Consider the following 16,964-nt stretch of genomic DNA (forward strand, 5'->3'; position numbering starts at 1 on the left):
CAAACACCACTGCACTACCCTAAACACTAAATCATCCCTAGCATGACACCCTACACTACCCAAACACCACTGCCCTACCCTAAACCCTAAATTTACCCCAGCACGACCCCCTACACTGCCCAAACACCACTGCTCTACCCTAAACCCTAAAACACTACCCCCAGCACGACCCCCTACACTACCGAAACACCACTGCGCTACCCTAAACCCTAAAACACTACCCCCAGCACGACCCCCTACACTACCCAAACTCCATTGCACTACCATAAACCCTAAAACACTAACTCCAGCACGACGCCCTACACTACGCAAACATCACTGCGGTACCCTAAACCCTAAAACACTACCCCCAGCACGACCCCCTACACTACCCAAACACCACTGCGCTACCCTAAATCACTACCCCAGCATGACCCCCTATACAACCCGAACACCACTGCACTACCATAAACCCTAAAACACTACCCCCAGCCCGACCCCCTACACTACCCAAACACCACTGCGCTCCCCTAAACCCTAAAACACTACCCCAGCATAACCACCGATACTACTCGAACACCACTGCACTACCCTAAACCCTAAAACACGATCCCCTAAACTCCACAAACACCACTGCACTACCCTTAACCATAAAACACTACCCCAGCATGACCCCCTACACTACACAAACACCACTGCACTGCCGAAAACCCTAAAACACTACCCCCTACACTACACAGACACTACAGCGCTACCCTATACCCTAAAACACTACCCCCAGCACAACCCACCACACTACCCAAACATCACTGCCGTACCCTAAACCCTAAAACTCTACCCCACCACGACACCCTACACTACCCAAACACCACTGTGCCACCCTAAACCCTAAAACACTACCCCAGTAGACCCCTATACTACCCAAACACCACTGCACTACCCTAAACCCTAAAACACTACCCCAGCACGACCCCCTATACCACCCAAACACCACTGCACTACCCTAAACCCTAAAACACGACCCCCTATACTACACAAACACCACTGCACTACCCTTAACCCTAAAACACTAGCCCCAGCACGACTCCCTACACTACACAAACACCACTACGGTACCCTAAACCCTAAAACACTATACCCAGCACGACCCCTACACTACCCAACCACCACAGTGCTATCCTAAACCCTAAAACAATTCCCCCAACATGACCCCCTACACTATCCAAACCTCACTGCGGTGCCCTAAACCCTAAAACACTACCCCTAGCACGACCCCCTACACTACCCAAACACCACTGCGCTACCCTAAACCCTAAAACACTACCCCAGCATGACCCCTATATTACCCAAATACCACTGCACTACCCTGAACCCTAAAACACGACCCCCTATACTACACAAACACCACTGCACTACCCTTAACCCTAAAACACCAGCCCCAGCACGACTCCCTACACTACACAAATACCACTGCACTCCCCAAAACTGTAAAACACTACCCCTAGCACGAACCCTTACACTACCCAAACACCACTGCACTACCCTTAACCCTAAAAAACTACCCCCGGAACAACACCCTATACAACCCAAACACAAGTGGGCTACCCTAAACCCTAAATAATTCCCTAGAATGACTCCCTACACTACCCAAACACCAACGCACTACCCTAAACCCTAAAACACCACCCCCTACACTCCACAAACACCACTGCACTTCCCTTAACCATAAGACACTACCCCCAGCATGACCCCCTATACTACACAAACACCACTGCACTACCCTAAACCCTTAAACACTACCCCCTACACTACACAGACACCACTGCACTATCCTAAACCCTAAATCACTACCCTCAGCACGACCCCCTACACTACATAAACACCACTGCACTACCCTCAACCCTAAAACACTACCCCCAGCACGAACCCCCAAACACTACGCAAATACCACTGCAATACCCTAAACCCTAAATCTGCCCTCAGCATGACCCCCTACACTACCCAAACACCACTGCGCTACCCAAAACCCTAAAACACCACCCCCAGCACACCCCCTACACTACCCAAACACCACTGCGCTACCCAAAACCCTAAAACACAAACCCCCAGCACGCCCCCTACAATACCCAAAAACCACTGCGCTACCCTAAACTCTAAAACACTACCCCAGCACGACCCCCTACATTACCCACATACCACTGCGCTACACTAAACCCTAAAACACTACCCCAGCACGACCCCCTACACTACCCAAACACCACTGCACTACCCTAAACCCTAAATAATTCCCTAGCATGACTCCCTACACTCCCCAAACACCACTGCACTACCCTAAACCCTAAAACACAACCCCCTACACTCCACAAACACCACTGAACTTCCCTTAACCAGAAAACACTACCCCCAGCGTGACCCCCTACACTACACAAACACCACTGCACTACCCTAAACCCTAAAACACTACCCTCAGCATGACCCCCAACACTACACAAACACCACTGCACTACCCTCAACCCTAAAACACTACCCCAGCACAAACCCCCAAACACTACCCAAATACCACTGCACTACTCTAAACCCTAAATCTGCCCCCAGCACGACCCCCAACACTATCCAAACACCACTGCACTACCCTAAACCCTAAATTTACCCCAGCACGACCCCCTACACTGCCCAAACACCACTGCGCTACCCATAACTCCAAAAAACCACCCTCAGCATGACCCCCTACACTACCCAAACACCTCTGCGCTACCCGAAACCCTAAAACACCCCCCCCAGCACACCCCCCTACACTACCCAAACACCACTGCGCTACCCTAAACCCTAAAACACTACCCCAGCACGACCCCTTACATTACCCACATACCACTGCTTTACCCTAAACCCTAAAACACTACCCCAGCACGACCACCTACACTGCCCAAACATCAAAGCGGTACCCTAAACCCTAATACACCACCCCCAGCACAACCCCCTACACTACCCAAAAACCAATGCGCTATCCTAAACCCTAAAACACTACCACCAGCACGACCCCCTACACTACCCAAACACCACTGCGCTACCCTAAACCCTAAAACACTACCCCAGCATGACCCCCAACACTACCCAAACACCACTGCGCTACCCTAAACCTTAAAACACTACACCAGCACAACCCCCTACACTACCCAAACACCAATGCACTACCCTAAACCCTAAAACGCTACCACCAGCATGACACCCTACACTACTAAAACACCACTGTGCTACCCAAAACCCTAAAACACTACCCCAGCACAACCCGCTACACTACCCAAACACCAATGCACTACCCTAAACCCTAAAACACTACCACCAGCATGACACCCTACACTACCCAAACACCACTGCGCAACCCAAAACCCCAAAACACCACTCCCAGCACGACCCCCTACACTACCCAAACACCACTGCGCTACCCAAAACCCTAAAACACAACCCCCCGCACGCCCCCTACACTACCCAAACACCACTGCGCAACCCTAAAACACTGCCACCAGCATGACCCCCTACACTACCCAAACACCACTGCGCTACCCTAAACTCTAAAACACAACCCCACCACGACACCCTACACTACCCAAACATCAATGCGGTACCCTAAACCCTAAAACACTACCCCAGCACGGCCCCCTACACTACGCAAACATCACTGTGGTACCATAAACCCTAAAACACTATCCCCAGCACGACCCCCTACACTACCCAAACACCTCTGCGCTACCCTAAACCCTAAAACACTACCCCAGCATGACCCCTATACTATCCAAACACCACTGCACTACCCTAAACCCTAAAACACTACCCCGGCACGACCCCCTACACTACCCAAACACCACGCACTACCCTAAACCCTAAAACACGACCCCCTACACTCCACAAACACCACTGCACTACCCTTAATTATAAAACACTACCCCAGCATGACACCCTACACTACACAAACACCACTGCACTACCCTAAACCCTAAAACACTACCCCCTACACTACACAGACACTACTGCGCTACCCTAAACCCTAAAACACTACCCCCAGCTCAACCCACTACACTACCCAAACACCACTGTGGTACCCTAAACCCTAAAACACTATCCCCAGCACGACCCCCTACACTACCCAAACACCACTGTGCTATCCTAAACCCTAAAACACTACGCCACCATGACACCCTACACTACCCAAACATCACTGCTGTACCCTAAACCCTAAAACACTACCCCCAACATGACCCCCTACACTTTCCAAACATCACTGTGCTATCCTAAACCCTAAAACACTACCCCACCATGACACCCTACACTACCCAAACATCACTGCTGTACCCTAAACCCTAAAACACTCCCCCCAACATGACCCCCTACACTATCCAAACATCACTGCAGTGCCCTAAACCCTAAAACACTACCCCTAGCACAACCCCCTACACTACCCAAACACCACTGCGCTACCCTAAACCACTACTCCAGCATGACCCCTATACTACCCAAACACCACTGCACTACCCTAAACCCTAAAACACTACCCCAGCACGACCCCCTACACTACCCAAACACCACTGCACTACCCTAAACAATAAATCATCCCTAGCATGACTCCCTACACTACCCAAACACCACTGCACTACCCTAAACCCTTAAACACAACCCTCTACACTCCACAAACACCACTGCACTACCCTTAAACATAAAACAACACCCCCAGCATGACCCCCTACACTACACAAACACCACTGCACTACCCTAAACCCTAAAACACTACCCCCTACACTACACAGACACCTTTGCACTACCCTTAACCCTAAAACACTACCCCAGCACGAACCCCCAAACTCTACCCAAATACCACTGCACTACCCTAAACCCTACATCCACCCCAGCACCACCCCCTGCACTACCCAAACACCACTGCACTACCCTAAACCCTACATTTACCCCAGCACGACCCCCTACACTGCCCAAACACCACTGCACTACCCTAAACCCTAAAACACTACCCCCAGCACGACCACCTACACTACCGACACACCACTGTGCTACCCTAAACCCTAAAACACTACCCCTGCACAACCCCCTACACTACCCAAACACCAATGCACTACCCTAAACCCTAAAACACTACCACCAGCACGACACCCTACACTACCCAAACACCACTGTGCTACCCAAAACCCTAAAACACTACCCCTGCACAACCCCCTACACTACCCAAACACCACTGCGCTACCCTAAGCCCTAAAACACTACCCAAGCACAAACCCCTACACTACCCAAATACGAATGCACTACCCATAACCCTAAAACACTACCACCAGCACGACACCCTACACTACCCAAACACCACTGCGCTACCCAAAACCCAAAACACCACCCCCATCACGACCCCACACTACCCAAACCCCACTGCGCTACCCTAAACCCTATAGCACTACCCCAGCATGACCCCCTACATTACCCAAATAAAACTGCACTACTCTAAACCCTAAAACACTACACCCAGCACGACTCCCAACACTACGCAAAAATCACTGCGGTACCCTAAACCCTAAAACACGACCCCCAGCACGACGCCCTACACTAACCAAACACCACTGCACTAACCTAAACCCTAAATTTACCCCAGCACGACCCCCTACACTGCCAAAAACACCACTGCGCTACCCTAAACCTTAAAACACTACCCCTGCACAACCCCCTACACTACCCAAACACCAATGCACTACCCTAAACCCTAAAACACTACCACCAGCACGACAGCCTACACTACCCAAACACCAATGCACTACCCTAAACCCTAAAACACTACCACCAGCACGACACCCTACACTACCCAAACAGCACTGCGATACCCTAAACCCTAAAACACTACCCCTAGCACGACCCCCTACCCTACCCAAACACCACTGCGCTACCCTAAACCCTAAAATTCTACCCCAGCATGACCCCTATACTACCCTAACACAACTGCTCTACCCTAAACCCTAAAACACTACCCCAGCACGACCCCCTGTACTACCCAAACACAACTGCACTACCCTAAACCCTAAAAAACGACCCCCTATACTACACAAACACCACTGCACTACCCTTAACCCTAAAACACTAGCCCCAGCACGACTCCCTACACTACACAAACACCACTGCGGTACCCTAAACCCTAAAACACTATCCCCAGCACGACCCCTACACTACCCTACCACCACTGTGCTATCCTAAACCCTAAAACACTGCCCCCAACATAACCCCCTACACTATCGAAGCATCACTGCGGTGCCCTAAACCCTAAAACACTACCCCTAGCACGACCCCCTACACTAACCAAACACCACTGCACTACCCTAAACCCTAAAACACTACCCCAGCATGACCCCTATATTACCCAAACACCACTGCACTACCCTAAACCCTAAAACACGACCCCCTATACTACACAAACACCACTGCACAACCCTAAACCCTAAAACACTAGCCCCAGCACGACTCCCTACACTACACAAATACCACTGCACTACCCTAAACTGTAAAACACTACCCCTAGCATGACCCCCTACACTACCCAAACACCACTGCACTACCCTTAACCCTAAAAAACTACCCCCAGAACAACACCCTATACTACCCAAACACAAGTGGGCTACCCAAAACCCTAAAACACTGCCCCCAGCATGACCCCCTACACTACCCAAACACCACTGTGCTACCCTAAACCCTAAAACACTACCCCACCACGACACCTAACACTACCCAAACATCACTGCGGTACACTAAACCCTAAAACACTACCCCTAGCACGACGCCCTACACTACGCAAACATCAATGCGGTACCCTAAACTCTAGAACACTACCCCCAGCACGACCCCCTACACTACCCAAACAACACTGCGCTACCCTAAATCACTACCCCAGCATGACCCCCTATACTACCTAAACACTACTGCACTACCCTAAACCCTAAAACACTACCCCAGGATGACACCCTACACTACCCAAACATGACTGCACTACCCTAAACCCTAAATAATTCCCTAGCATGACTCCCTACACTACCCAAACACCAATGCACTACCCTAAACCATAAAACACAACCCCCTACACTCCACAAACACCACTGCACTTCCCTTAACCATGACACTACCCCCAGCATGACCCCCTATACTACACAAACACCACTGCACTACTCTAAACCCTAAAACACTACCCCCTACTCTACACAGACACCACTGCACTATCCTAAACCCTAAAAAACCACCCTCAGCATGACCCCCTACACTACCCAAACACCACTGCGCGACCCTAAACCCTAAAACACTGCCACCAGCATGACCCCCTACACTACCCAAACACCACTGCAGTACCCTAAACCCTAAAACACTATCCCCAGCACGTCCCCCTACACTACCAAAACACCACTGCGCTACCCTCAACCCTAAAACACTACCCCAGCACGAACCCCCAAACACTACGCAAATACCACTGCACTACCCTAAACCCTAAATCTGCCCCCAGCACGACCCCCTACACTACCCAAACACAAATGCGCTATCCTAAACCCTAAAACACTACCACCAGCATGACACCTTACACTACCGTAACACCACTGCACTACCCATAACTCCAAAACACCACCCCCAGCACACCCCCTACGCTACCCAAACACCACTGCGCTACCCAAAACCCTAAAACACCAACCCCCAGCATGCCCCCTACACTACCCAAAAACCACTGCGCTACCCTAAACCCTAAAACACTACCCCAGCACGACCCCCTACATTACCCACATACCACTGCGCTACACTAAACCCTAAAACACTAATCCCAGCACGACCCCCTACACTACCCAAACATCAAAGCGATACCCTAAACCCTAATATACTACCCCCAGCACAACCCCCTACACTACCCAAAAACCAATGCGGTATCCTAAACCCTAAAACACTACGACCAGCACGACCCCCTACACTACCCAAACACCACTGCGCTACCCTAAACCCTAAAACACTACCCCAGCACAATCCCCAACACTACCCAAACACCACTGCACTACCCTGAACCTTAAAACACTACCCCAGCACAACCCCCTACACTACCCAAACACCAATGCCCTACCCTAAACCCTAAAACACTACCACCAGCACGACACCCTACACTACCCAAACTCCACTGCACTACCCTAAACCCTAAAACACTACCACCAGCATGACACCCTTCACTACCCAAACACCACTACGCAACCCAAAGCCCCAAAACACCACTCCCAGCACGACCCCCTACACTACGCAAACACCACTGCGCTACCCAAAACCCTAAAACACCACCCACTGCACGCCCCCTACACTACCCAAACACCACTGCGCTACCCTAAACCCTAAAACACTGCCACCGGCATGACCCCCTACACTACCCAAACACCACTGCAGTACACTAAACCCTAAAACACTATCCCCAGCATGTCCCCCTACACTACCAAAACACCACTGCGCTACCCTAAACCCTAAAACACAACCCCACCACGACACCCTACACTACCCAAACATCAATGCGGTACACTAAACCCTAAAGCACTACCCGAAGCACGACTCCCTACACTACGCAAATATCACTGTGGTACCATAAACCCTAAAACACTAACCCCAGCACGACCCCCTACACTACCCAAACACCACTGCGCTACCCTAAATCACTACCCCAGCATGACCCCCTATACAACCCAAACACCACTGCACTACCCTAAACCCTAAAACACTACCCCAGCACACACTACCCAAACACCACTGCACTATCCTAAACCTTAAATAATTCCCTAGCATGACTCCCTACACTCCTCAAACACCACTGCACTACCCTAAACCCTAAAACACAACCCCCTACACTCCACAAACCCCACTGAACTTCCCTTAACCATAAGACACTACCCCCAGCATGACCCCCTATACTACACAAACACCACTGCAAGACCCTAAACCCTTAAACACTACCCCCTACACTACACAGACACCACTGCACTATCCTAAACCCTAAAACACTACCCCTAGCACGACCCCCTACCCTACCCAAACACCACTGCGCTACCCTAAACCCTAAAATTCTACCCCAGCATGACCCCTATACTACCCTAACACAACTGCTCTACCCTAAACCCTAAAACACTACCCCAGCACGACCCCCTGTACTACCCAAACACAACTGCACTACCCTAAACCCTAAAACACGACCCCCTATACTACACAAACACCACTGCACTACCCTTAACCCTAAAACACTAGCCCCAGCACGACTCCCTACACTACACAAACACCACTGCGGTACCCTAAACCCTAAAACACTATCCCCAGCACGACCCCTACACTACCCTACCACCACTGTGCTATCCTAAACCCTAAAACACTGCCCCCAACATAACCCCCTACACTATCGAAGCATCACTGCGGTGCCCTAAACCCTAAAACACTACCCCTAGCACGACCCCCTACACTACCCAAACACCACTGCACTACCCTAAACCCTAAAACACTACCCCAGCATGACCCCTATATTACCCAAACACCACTGCACTACCCTAAACCCTAAAACACGACCCCCTATACTACACAAACACCACTGCACAACCCTAAACCCTAAAACACTAGCCCCAGCACGACTCCCTACACTACACAAATACCACTGCACTACCCTAAACTGTAAAACACTACCCCTAGCATGACCCCCTACACTACCCAAACACCACTGCACTACCCTTAACCCTAAAAAACTACCCCCAGAACAACACCCTATACTACCCAAACACAAGTGGGCTACCCAAAACCCTAAAACACTGCCCCCAGCATGACCCCCTACACTACCCAAACACCACTGTGCTACCCTAAACCCTAAAACACTACCCCACCACGACACCTAACACTACCCAAACATCACTGCGGTACACTAAACCCTAAAACACTACCCCTAGCACGACGCCCTACACTACGCAAACATCAATGCGGTACCCTAAACTCTAGAACACTACCCCCAGCACGACCCCCTACACTACCCAAACAACACTGCGCTACCCTAAATCACTACCCCAGCATGACCCCCTATACTACCTAAACACTACTGCACTACCCTAAACCCTAAAACACTACCCCAGGATGACACCCTACACTACCCAAACATGACTGCACTACCCTAAACCCTAAATAATTCCCTAGCATGACTCCCTACACTACCCAAACACCAATGCACTACCCTAAACCATAAAACACAACCCCCTACACTCCACAAACACCACTGCACTTCCCTTAACCATGACACTACCCCCAGCATGACCCCCTATACTACACAAACACCACTGCACTACTCTAAACCCTAAAACACTACCCCCTACTCTACACAGACACCACTGCACTATCCTAAACCCTAAAAAACCACCCTCAGCATGACCCCCTACACTACCCAAACACCACTGCGCGACCCTAAACCCTAAAACACTGCCACCAGCATGACCCCCTACACTACCCAAACACCACTGCAGTACCCTAAACCCTAAAACACTATCCCCAGCACGTCCCCCTACACTACCTAAACACCACTGCGCTACCCTCAACCCTAAAACACTACCCCAGCACGAACCCCCAAACACTACGCAAATACCACTGCACTACCCTAAACCCTAAATCTGCCCCCAGCACGACCCCCTACACTACCCAAACACAAATGCGCTATCCTAAACCCTAAAACACTACCACCAGCATGACACCTTACACTACCGTAACACCACTGCACTACCCATAACTCCAAAACACCACCCCCAGCACACCCCCTACGCTACCCAAACACCACTGCGCTACCCAAAACCCTAAAACACCAACCCCCAGCATGCCCCCTACACTACCCAAAAACCACTGCGCTACCCTAAACCCTAAAACACTACCCCAGCACGACCCCCTACATTACCCACATACCACTGCGCTACACTAAACCCTAAAACACTACCCCCAGCACGACCCCCTACACTACCCAAACATCAAAGCGATACCCTAAACCCTAATATACTACCCCCAGCACAACCCCCTACACTACCCAAAAACCAATGCGGTATCCTAAACCCTAAAACACTACGACCAGCACGACCCCCTACACTACCCAAACACCACTGCGCTACCCTAAACCCTAAAACACTACCCCAGCACAATCCCCAACACTACCCAAACACCACTGCACTACCCTGAACCTTAAAACACTACCCCAGCACAACCCCCTACACTACCCAAACACCAATGCCCTACCCTAAACCCTAAAACACTACCACCAGCACGACACCCTACACTACCCAAACTCCACTGCACTACCCTAAACCCTAAAACACTACCACCAGCATGACACCCTTCACTACCCAAACACCACTACGCAACCCAAAGCCCCAAAACACCACTCCCAGCACGACCCCCTACACTACGCAAACACCACTGCGCTACCCAAAACCCTAAAACACCACCCACTGCACGCCCCCTACACTACCCAAACACCACTGCGCTACCCTAAACCCTAAAACACTGCCACCGGCATGACCCCCTACACTACCCAAACACCACTGCAGTACCCTAAACCCTAAAACACTATCCCCAGCATGTCCCCCTACACTACCAAAACACCACTGCGCTACCCTAAACCCTAAAACACAACCCCACCACGACACCCTACACTACCCAAACATCAATGCGGTACACTAAACCCTAAAGCACTACCCGAAGCACGACTCCCTACACTACGCAAATATCACTGTGGTACCATAAACCCTAAAACACTAACCCCAGCACGACCCCCTACACTACCCAAACACCACTGCGCTACCCTAAATCACTACCCCAGCATGACCCCCTATACAACCCAAACACCACTGCACTACCCTAAACCCTAAAACACTACCCCAGCACACACTACCCAAACACCACTGCACTATCCTAAACCTTAAATAATTCCCTAGCATGACTCCCTACACTCCTCAAACACCACTGCACTACCCTAAACCCTAAAACACAACCCCCTACACTCCACAAACACCACTGAACTTCCCTTAACCATAAAACACTACCCCCAGCATGACCCCCTACACTACACAAACACCACTGCACTACCCTAAACCCTAAAAACACTACCCCCTACACTACACAGACACCACTGCACTACCCTAAACCCTAAAACACTATCCTCAGCATGACCCCCAACACTACACAAACACCACTGCACTACCCTCAACCCTAAAACACTACCCCCAGCACAAACCCCCAAACACTACCCAAATACCACTGCACTACCCTAAACCCTAAATCTGCCCCCAGCACGACCCCCTACACTACCCAAACACCACTGCACTACCCTAAACCCTAAATTTACCCCAGCACGACCCCCTACACTGACCAAGCACCACTGCGCTACCCTAAACCCTAAAACACTACCCGAGCACGACCCCCAACACTACCCAAACACCACTGTGCTACCCTAAACCTTAAAACACTACCCCATCACACCCCCTACACTACCCAAACACCAATCCACTACCCTAAACCCTAAAACACTACCACCAGCACGACACCCTACACTACCCAAACACCACTGTGCTACCCAAAACCCTAAAACACTACCCCGGCACAACCCGCTACACTACCCAAACACCAATGCACTACCCTAATCCCTAAAACACTACCACCAGCATGACACTAGGGGTGGGCGGAATTTGCGTAATCGCGTTACGCAATTCTCCGCGAAACGGTAAAAAATCTCCGCGAACACGCAGAAATTCCGCGAACACGCGGAAGTGCTTGTTGGCGATGCTTTTTTCCTGTTCACAATCACTGTTTGCGTGCTCGGGGAGAAATATCTCGCGAACACGCATTTTGAGAACGCGAACATGCAAAAATTTCGCGAAGTAGCGGAAAGCGGAATTTTGGGCAATTTTGCGTTCTGCGGAGAACGCGAAATTGCCCAAATTCCGCAAATTCCGCGAACGGAACGGAATTTACCGCCCTGGCCTACATGACACCCTACACTACCCAAACACCACTGCGCAACCCAAAACCCCAAAACCCCAAAACACCACTCCCAGCACGACCCCCTACACTACCCAAACACCACTGCGCTACCCAAAACCCTAAAACACCACCCCCCGCACGCCCCCTACACTACCCAAACACCACTGCACGACCCTAAACCCTAAAACACTGCCACCAGCATGACCCCCTACACTACCCAAACACCACTGCAGTACCCTAAACCCTAAAACACTATCCCCAGCACGTCCCCCTACACTACCAAAACACCACTGTGCTACCCTCAACCCTAAAACACTACCCCCAGCACGAACCCCCAAACACTATGCAAATACCACTGCACTACCCTAAACCCTAAATCTGCCCCCAGCACGACCCCCTACACTACCCAAACACAAATGCGCTATCCTAAACCCTAAAACACTACCACCAGCATGACACCCTACACTACCGTAACACCACTGCACTACCCATAACTCCAAAACACCACCCCCAGCACACCCCCTATGCTACCCAAACACCACTGCGCTATCCAAAACCCTAAAACACCAACCCCCAGCACGCCCCCTACACTACCCAAAAACCACTGCGCTACCCTAAACCCTAAAACACTACCCCAGCATGACCCCCTACATTACCCACATACCACTGCGCTACACTAAACCCTAAAACACTACCCCCAGCACGACCCCCTACACTACCCAAACATCAAAGCGATACCCTCACCCCTAATACACTACCCCCAGCACAACCCCCTACACTACCCAAAAACCAATGCGGTATCCTAAACCCTAAAACACTACGACCAGCACGACCCCCTACACTACCCAAACACCACTGCGCTACCCTAAACCCTAAAACACTACCCCAGCACAATCCCCAACACTAACCAAACACCAATGCCCTACCCTAAACCCTAAAACACTACGACCAGCACGACACCCTACACTATCCAAACTCCACTGCGCTACCCAAAACCCAAAAACACTACCCCAGCACAACCCCCTACACTACCCAAACACCAATTGTTAGAAATGGGATTTCTGGTTGGCTGAGGCTTGCGCCAAAGCCAGGCAGAAACCACCACTCCAGTCAGGGCAAGGAAGTTACACGCCAAAGATAACCCCTGCTCACCCCCTTGGTAGCTTGGCACGAGCAGACAGGCTTATCCCTGAGGCGATGTGTAAAGCGTTTGCGCGCGTACCCAGCAACAACACCCAAGGCCCACCACAAAGGAAACTCCACACAAGGTATTCTATAAAAATAGCCTTTGTATTATACACAACACATTAGATAAAAACACACACTCTACAATGTGCCAACAGGCACGGGCAGAATTTACAATGGATTATATATACAGGGGACAGGGCCACATGGACCACTGTCAGGAATTAGCACTCTTAGAACATAACACAAATTACCAAGTGTACATGTAGAACATAACCAGTATCTACTGGCGCAATAATGACCTCAGCGTCATCACACTAGCATCAGGTATAAAACCTATCCTGCATCCATCACAGGGGCATAAACCACATTATGCAATTTCTCGCAAGTCTACCGCATTAGACCTAGCCACCTAAGTATACCTATACTAGGGGCGTACATAACACAGGGAAGTACATTCTCCCTACCATCAACCTACGCAGGTAAAACAACCTCCTAGGCAGAAAAGACCACATTTAGAGGTACACAACACAGGGTGCGCAAAACATGCTATATACAGTACATTTCCTAGCACCAAAATCACATCAGAGTCCAGGTCGCGCCAGAACCTAAACGTAGCAGCTGCCCACTACTTGCTGGGCAGCTGGGGACAAACACAGGGCCTAAACGCTGCAGCTGGCACTAAGTGCTGCACAGCTGGGAAGGCAAATGAAGCAGGGGTTCTCAATCGCCCCTGAAACAATATCCACAATGTTGGAGCCACCTAGGCTCGACACACACCATGTCCCCAAGTTGGAGCCTCTCTGGGCTCTAGAATAATCATGCCCGCCTCGTTGGAGCCTCTCTGGGCTCTAAAAACAATTATGGCCCCATCGTTGCAGCTGCCCCCTGAGTAGCGGGGCAGCTGGGAGTATGGCGGCAAAAAGGAAGAACGGTAAATTACTTTGCCCCCAGGTTGGAGCGCACTAGCACTCTAAGCCAAACAGGCTGGCCCCTTTTGAGCCAAGAGGCTCTGGAATACTGCTGCCCAGCGTTGGAGCGGCCCGCTGCCAGACGGGGCTGCTCTGAAGATAGGCACGGATCTCACCTCCCCCCCCCCCTTGGGGCGCACGGGAGCTTCATTCAAATCATGCCCCCACTGGAGCGCACGGGCGCTTGTGCCTCGAACAGGCACACAGGGAGCTCCCCTTCTCACCTGCATTCTTCTTCGCACCCGGTCCCTTGGTCCTCGGGACACAGCAGGCGGGAGCAGCTGCACTCTTCTCGTGGCGCGGGGCTTCCCTGCACTCCTGGGAGCCCCGCGCTGCCATCGTCCGCCTCGGTCGCCTGCTCTTCTCACTGGCGGGGCTTCCCTGCTCCTGCGAGGAAGCCCCGCCCACGGGAATAGTCTTTCTCTCCTTCCGGGTCGCGCTGGGCAGCGGCCCGGAAGAGGTTCCATTGCGGCCCGGCCGCGGCGGTGATTTCTTCGTAAGAGGGGTAGGCTCCCTCTAAATTCACGACATAAGGCGGGGTGGGCACCCGCCGGACACACCAAACCGCGGGGTAGGCACCCGCAACACACGGTGAATCGCGGGGTGGGCACCCGCTCCCCTTAAAGGAGGCATAACGTGGAGTGGCACCCGCAATCTACAATTAACGATGAAGCGGGGTGGGCACCCGCAATCTAGGACAAGGATGAAGCGGGGTGGCTCCCGCTCGGCAGCCATGACGGGGGAATCCCTCCAGTGGGGATTCCTTCAGGCAATAGGCAGCAGCATGCTGCAGAGCTCCAGTGCTCCGTCAGGAGCCCGATTTCAGCGCTCCCAGGCGCTAGAAGGCTGTATCAAGCCTGGGCAGTGTAAAAGGACCAGCAAAAGGTCCAAAAAGGTCCTGAAGGCGTCCAGGGGGCAAAGCAGGGCCCAGGGGCCAGCACACAGGGCCCTCCAGCAGGAAGGTAGCCCCCATGGCGGTCCCTCCTGGGCCCCAGCAGCAGCGCGCCCCTGGCAGATTCAAGTCAGAACAAGAACATTTTGTAAGGGGACACAGCCCCTTTTTATACACCAAATCCCTTTGTTCTGGGTTCAGGGTGAGGGGGAAAACCAGTCACAGCTGGTTGGGGAGCACCCTTGATGTGCTCAGCCCCTCACTCTATTCACTGGCAGGGCTAGGGTCGTCAGTCGCACCACAGGGGGCGGAGCCAGCATTGTGTGGGGAAAACCCTGCCCTATTCAGGTCCAAGGTGCACTCCTCCCCAGCCATCAGCATGCTAATCTCACACTCACCACTGGGGCAGACCCAACCAGACTCCTGGAGCCAGGCTCACCAGCCAGCTCCAGCCAATCACACGCCAGACACATTGCACACAGAAGTGCCCACTTCTAGAAGTGGCACTTCCACACTAGGTACATGCACGCCACACACATCATCGCGCAGCATTCAATCCCACGAGTCCGCACATACCAAACTCGGGCCTGCACACCCCACGCATCAGGAACTACTAGGGACACATACATTCCCCATGCATTCCTATGGGAGGGCAGGCCTATCTCACCACACGCACTCAGAATGCGCACGCACTTTACCCTGGGACACAGGGAAAGTGCGCAGAAACCAAAAACCACTACCACCATGTCATCAATAAAAGCAAAAAAAGTTCAGGGGTGAACCTGCCAGAAGGGCCAAGTCCAACACAACCCCCTTCCAGCCAAAACGCAGGGCAGACCAATCACCACCGTGATGGTCTTCACTGTTTGGGGCGATAGAACACGGACGCAGGCCCGCACTGCAGGGAC

The sequence above is a fragment of the Triturus cristatus genome, chromosome 1_1, assembly GCF_964204655.1.
Source record: "Triturus cristatus chromosome 1_1, aTriCri1.1, whole genome shotgun sequence".
NCBI classification, from domain to species: Eukaryota; Metazoa; Chordata; class Amphibia; order Caudata; family Salamandridae; genus Triturus; species Triturus cristatus.